Genomic DNA, 6,577 nt, shown 5'->3' with positions numbered 1-6,577 from the left:
AAACTCACTATATAATCTTGCTATCCATTGGTTAGTGGCACCATTCAAAACACCGCAAGTAAATGGCCATTTGGCATATCATTTTCCACAAAAGGAAAGCATTTTATTTTCATTGATGTAGATGAAATACCATTTTGTCAGCAAACTAAGCAAGAATTGTTAAGGGAGCAAAAGTGAACTCTGAATTAAAAAAAATAAAAATAATTAGAAAATGAAAACAGAAAATCCTAAGACGTAAACAAAGATTCTGCATCAACTCACTGGTGTCAAAACAAACATCCACCACACCACATTTTAAAAAATCCTACAAAAAACCATCCTTGCTTGCTTATCGGAGATATGTATCTAAATTCAGTAGCTTACCAATATCTTCTTAGGGGTTTCTCTGCACCAAATTCTTGAAGACAATTTTCTGTAGAGTGAGTTCTTGAAGTTGAGACTGTTTCTGTTTTATTCTTTCCAGTCTTCTCTGTCTCTCTACCTCTAACTTCTGACATTCCTGAGCCGAGTTAGTAGGCAAACCAATCCATTTGATTCATTTCTCTTCCTTAGAGACAATGTTCATGACCATTAAGACATTTAAGTCATCATAGACTCATTGTCTAATATTCTCTGGTCATAACCTGATTCATTTGGTAGAATATGTTACCAGCAGCACTGAACTCCACAACCAATTCATCTGTCGCTTTGTTATATGAAGTGGGTCCTTTCCTCTGAACCGTCTCACAAACCTTCATTGAAAAATGCCTCAGATCCTTGCCACCCTTCTCTCCTTTTCTGTTGTGCTCCCCAGCAGACCAAGGTGAGAAGTCTGAAGCCTGGTTCTGTGATACAAAGTGTGTGTTAGGGGTGTGTGGACTTCCTACCAGGATAGTAATTTGGCACTGCAGGTCTCTGAGGTGTCCCAGTGGCCATTTTCTGTGCAGTGTTGACATTGGACTGTCCAAAGGCTTTTGGCAAGAGCTGCTTTCCAAGAATGAACAGCTACTAATAACACCACACCTTTTCCAGGACTGAGACCTTCAGTTCTCCACTGGCTTCAGTCAGACTGGCATCTTTGCATCTTACCAGATCCATGAAATCAATTCTATAAATGTTCACCCACCAGAGAAGAAACAATGATTTTTTGTGAGGACAGGAGGAGTCGAGAGTCCCAGCTGCCCTGGCCAGATCACCCTGCATCTCCAATCTGCTCCTGCTCCTCTCTGTGGCCCTTGGAGTGATGGCACTGGGAGAATTCCTTTTTATTGCTGAATAGTATTTCATTATATGGATATGACACAATTTGTTTAACATTCACCTAATGAAGGACAATCTGGGCTGTATCTAGGTTTTGGTGATTCTGAATAGAGCCGTTATAAATATTTGCATAGAATAAAACGTTATTATTTCTCGTGGGTGAATACCAAGGAGTGGGAACTCTGGGTCATATGATAAGTATGTGTTTAGCTTTATAATAAATTACCAAATGTTTTTCCGCAGAAGCTGTGCCACTTTGAATTCAGTCTGGTTGCTCCACAGCCTCACCATAAGTTGGTATCATCAGTAGTTTTTACTGTAATCATTGTTTTAGGTGTGTATTGGAATCTGAATGTGGTTCTAATTTACATTTATCCAATGACTAACGATTTTGAGCATCTTATCGTGTTCTTATTTGCCATCAGTAGGCCTTCTTTAGTAAAATGTCTGTTTAGACCTTTGTCCATTTTTAATTGGTTGTTTTCTTATTGTTGAGTTTTATTCTGGATACAAGTCCTTCCACAGAAATGTGATCTGTGAATATTTTCTCCTAATCTATGGTTCATCTTTTCATTCTCTTAACAGTGCCTTACAAACTGCACAGGTTTTAGTTTTGGTACTTATCCATACCCACATTGCCCTTGTCAAAAGCAAAGGTTCAAAAGGTCTGGAATACTTGGTCTAAATTCCTGGTGATTGAATTTTAAAGAAAAAAGATCACTATGTGTGTGGGAGTCAGAGGGTGGAGGGAGAAGTTGGGAGAAAAGGGCTTTATTTATTTGAATAGATTGTTTAAAAGATACATATTAGATTAGAAACCTGAAAGATGAAAGGATGTAATAGTTGCTTGTACAGTCAAAAAGTACATGTATATGGGCAGTGTAATTCATAGAGGTTTTACAAACAGGAAGATTTACAAGCATTTGGTTTAATCATAGTAAATGTTTCCACCTCTTTACATCAAAAGGTATCACAAGTTAAAAATGTGCTTGGGCATAAAGCAAGCAATACCACAGAAAATTTAGATATTTTTGTACTGTCAGAAATGGAAGAATGATGGCATCTGCCATCCCATAATAACTAGCCCCACCGCCATCAAGAGAAAGCTGAGCCATGCATCCAAACTTTAATTGCAATGCAATGTTTCTCACGTTTTCAGAGAATTTGAAGAATGTCTCAGTAATCTGAATATAAATTAAAATGCCTATATTTGATATTTCAAAATACATTTTTCCAACTAATCCAGTAGATGGCATAAATGCCCCTATTTTCCTCGTTTAGACCAGCATTAGTAATCAGGAGAAGGATTCTGTAGTTCTCCAGACAGAAGGAGGAGGGAGTGGGGATGTTCTTGGATGCTGCTGAAAAATCTGCTATCAGTCTTGCTTTGGCATTAGGCCTCAGCTTTAGTAAACAGAAATGTCTGTCTTCATCGATTTGTTATTATTGACTTCAGAGGCTTTGTAGGAATGGAATTCAAAGTTACTGGTTCCCCTTAGACATGTCTCTATCTTAATCAAACCCAGTGGATGATTTTTAAATGGCCATAAAATTTAAACAAACAGGATTATAAGTGCCACACAGTCCTAATAAAATCATAGAAATTCATTGCTGAAGGCTTGTTTATAACCACTAATCAAGTAATCTAGCTGACCTGGGGAAAGAATTCCTGCTTGGCTCCTAAAGATGTTCCAGATTCATGATGATTGCTTACATAAGAAATAATAAACCAAATCAAAGAATTTTACCCATCTACATCTACTGATGTTTTCCTTAGTCACATAGCTGCAGTTATCCTATATCATCTAAATATCCCAATCTCTTTTCAATATTTCTCTTTTTATAGCTTTCTCTCATACATGCAGTCTATTTATCTTAAAGACATTTATATTCAACAGATTAGAGAGAACGGTCTCCAGGGGAGACATCTCTTTCCATGTTGTTCTAGTTTGCTAATGCTGCCAGGATGCAAAACACCAGAAATGGACCAGTTTTTATAAAAGGGGGGTTATTTGGTTACACAGTTACAGTCTTAAGGCCATAAAGTATCCAAGGTAACACATCAACAATTGAATACCTTCACTGGAGGATGGCCAATAGTGTCCAGAAAACCTCTGTTAGCTGGGAAGGCATGTGGCTGGCATCTGCTCCAAGTTCTGGTTTCAAAATGGCTTACTTCCTGGACATTCCTCTCTAGGCCACAGCTCCTCCTAAGAATGTCACTGTGAGTTGTTCTTGGGGTGTTTGTTCTCTCTTAGCTTCTCCAGAGCAAGAGTCTGCTTTCAATGGCCATCTTCAAACTGTCTCTCATCTATAGCTCCTCTCTCAGCTCCTGTGCATTCTTCAAAGTGTCCCTCTTGACTGTAGCAATCTCTCTCCTTCGGTCTGAGCTTATATTGTGCTCCAGTAAACTAATCAAGGCCCATGCTGAATGGGTGGGGCCACACCTCCATGGAAATTATCCAACAAAAGATCTCACCTACAGTTGAGTGATCACATCTCCACAGAAACATCCAATCAAAAGTCTCCAACCCAATCATCACCAATAGTTTCCTGCCCACATAAGACTGCACCAAAGATAATGGTGTTTTGGGGCCATAATACACCCAAACCAGCACACATGTGTAAATAAAAATTCACACATTTGTGCAGGGCATTGGATCACTAGTATATCAGTTAGTGGGTTTTAGACAACAAATATTTGAGCAAGCAAAAAGAGGTTTATTTCCTTGATATCAAGAAATCCAGACAGACTCCTCTTGGATTGATTCATCACCTTTTCCCCACAGCCTCGAACAGTCACCTGCATACATCAGATGCAATTATTTTAAAAAGAATGGGTACACATAAATATTAATAAAGGCACTCTGATCTTTGCTGGCCCCATTTTTTTTTAACAGTATAGAAGAGATGAATTATGAGAGATGTTGTTCTTTTGGGACATGGCTCCGGCATGGGATGAAGACTATTTTGAAACTTAAAAAACACTAGAGAATGTTAGAACTGTGAGGAGGACCTGGAAAGTAAGTGGTTGGCTATAGAAATAGTACAGATTGAGAGGATATACTTATCTGGACCACAGCTGAAAAAAACACATGGATGATTGTCCCTTGGCTAAGGAAAAAGTGCATCTGGAAATATTGGAGGCTTGGGATAGTAGAAAAAGAAGTTCCCTATTCAGTTGCTTCTGGCTCTGTCACTTTTTAGCTGTGCTACATTTGGCAAATTATTAGTTTTCTCTAAGCCTTAGTAGAGTCATCTCTAAAATATGATTGTAGGATCTGTTGGAAAGAATCCAAGAGTCGAGGACAAAGGTCTGAATTGGAATCCTGACGCCAGCAATAAGTAGCAGTTTTTAATCTCTAACCTTGCACATGTTTCTTGACTTGTCTGAACTTTGGCTTCCTTAAGCATAAAATAGATATTTGTAATACCAATAATACAAAAGATTCTATTCCCACCAATTGTAAATGTTGGTCTATGTGGATCAAGTTTCCCCAAATTGAAAATATTAAAAACTTAATTCATTAAACACACACACACACACACACACACACACACACAGCATTGTGCCAAATGGGGTTGGGGGGACTTTTGAGGGTGTTTTCTAACTTACAGCTTGCCCATCCAAGCACTGTTGCCATGATGTGTGGGAGAGCATGCATTTGAAAGGAGAAATGGAATACTCATAAATATTTGTAGAATGAATGCAAGAAAAATTGGGGAACTTATAAAAGAACACATGACTATTAAAATTTAATCCAAGTCTAGTTCTGTAAATAAACTACAACAGAATATACTGAACTAAAGTGCGATTGTCAGACCTGTTTTAATCATCTTTGACCAATGTTTGAGGTTAGGATATGTTCCACATATATTTGGAAAATATTTCAGTATCATTAAGGCAAAAAATGGTGGATTATACAAAAGATGAAGTTTACCACAACCAAATAGGAAAACAAAAACCAAAGGAATTTTACATAAGGTCTATTGGCTCTCTACTGAAAAACACTAAAAAACTGGTTTTCATTAGACTCAACATAAGTTCAATAAGAAAATATGAAACATTTTTTGTTGACTATTATTGCTATTTTAGTAAAACATAAATATGCTGTAAGCACAGTATACAGTGAAAACAAAGATGCATTTTAAAAGACCTTTCATGAAATTCTGGTTAAGATTGAGAAATATGGGTTGTTTTGAAAGCTAATTGGGTGGATTAGTCACAGCTGGTTTAGTATTTTCTTCTCTGTTTAATGAAAAGATTAAAGTAACTTGGAGGAAAGTCTCTTCTAAAGTTTGGTCTCAGACTAAGACCTTGACCTTTTCTTTCTCAACATTTGCATAAATGAAGATATGAAGTATTGTTTATCGTATTTGGCCTATTTGGTAAATTTTTAATGTAAAATAATAAGGTTTTAAATAGAAACTTCAGAATCTAGAGAAGTGGAATAAATGTAATGGGCCAAAAAATAAAATTCAAGCAATGCTCTCGATTCTAAAAATCAATTGCCTAAATTCGGGATAGAGGTTGAGGGAGATGGCCTAAAGCATCACATAAGGACCTACCTCCTATATGTCCTTTAGCAACAAACTTAAGGCCCAAAGTAATGTGGCTAGCAAAAAGAGATGCCATTCTATACCTAATTAAGAATAATACCTTAAATTTAAAAGGAAATGATGATTATTTTGCAGTCATTTCAGGTCACAGCCTACATGGGCTGTTTTAAAAGGGCAAAGAATTTCGTGTAGACCACAATTAGTATTTCTTTAACAGGTGTTGCAGTTATATTTCCAAAGGTGGCCTTATAAATATATATTCCATTCCTTATGCTCTCTTTTCAATTTGATGTGTTCACTCCTTTATCAAGAACTAGGATCAATGTTGCCTCCTCTGGAAACTAGGTGGACTTTATAAGTGCCTTGACCAAAAGGATGAGGTAGCAGTGATGCTGTGTGACTTCAGCTACTAATTCATTAAAGGCAATATGTCTTCCACCTCTCTCTCTACCTAAACCTCTGCCTTGGGAGTCTAGAAACACCATCTGGCAAGAACCACTACCTTTAAGCTATTGTGCTGGAGAGAACAACACATGGTAAGTATGATGGTTGGGTTCATGTGTCATCTTGGCCAGGTGATGGTGCCTGGTTATCTGGTCAAGCAAACACTGGCTACCTGTTACTGCAAGGACATTTGTGTCTGGTTATTAAACCACAAGGCGGGTTTATTATATTACAAGTCAATTGATTTCATCTGTGGCTGATTATATCTATGATCCACTAAGAATATTTTCCACAATGAGAGAATACAATCAGCTGGATTTAATCCAATCAGTTG

At 37.4% G+C, this 6,577-nt stretch overlaps 1 pseudogene; it reads right to left on the bottom strand.

Moving 5' to 3' along the window:
- Positions 1–373: 373 nt before the first annotated feature.
- LOC119505998 lies at positions 374–1,182 on the bottom strand (annotated as a pseudogene).
- Positions 1,183–6,577: the final 5,395 nt, after the last annotated feature.

Source organism: Choloepus didactylus, chromosome 11 (assembly GCF_015220235.1).
Source record: "Choloepus didactylus isolate mChoDid1 chromosome 11, mChoDid1.pri, whole genome shotgun sequence".
Taxonomy (NCBI): Eukaryota; Metazoa; Chordata; class Mammalia; order Pilosa; family Megalonychidae; genus Choloepus; species Choloepus didactylus.
The sequence above is the reverse complement of the archived record's forward strand: the minus strand, read 5'-3'. Positions and strand labels throughout refer to the sequence as shown.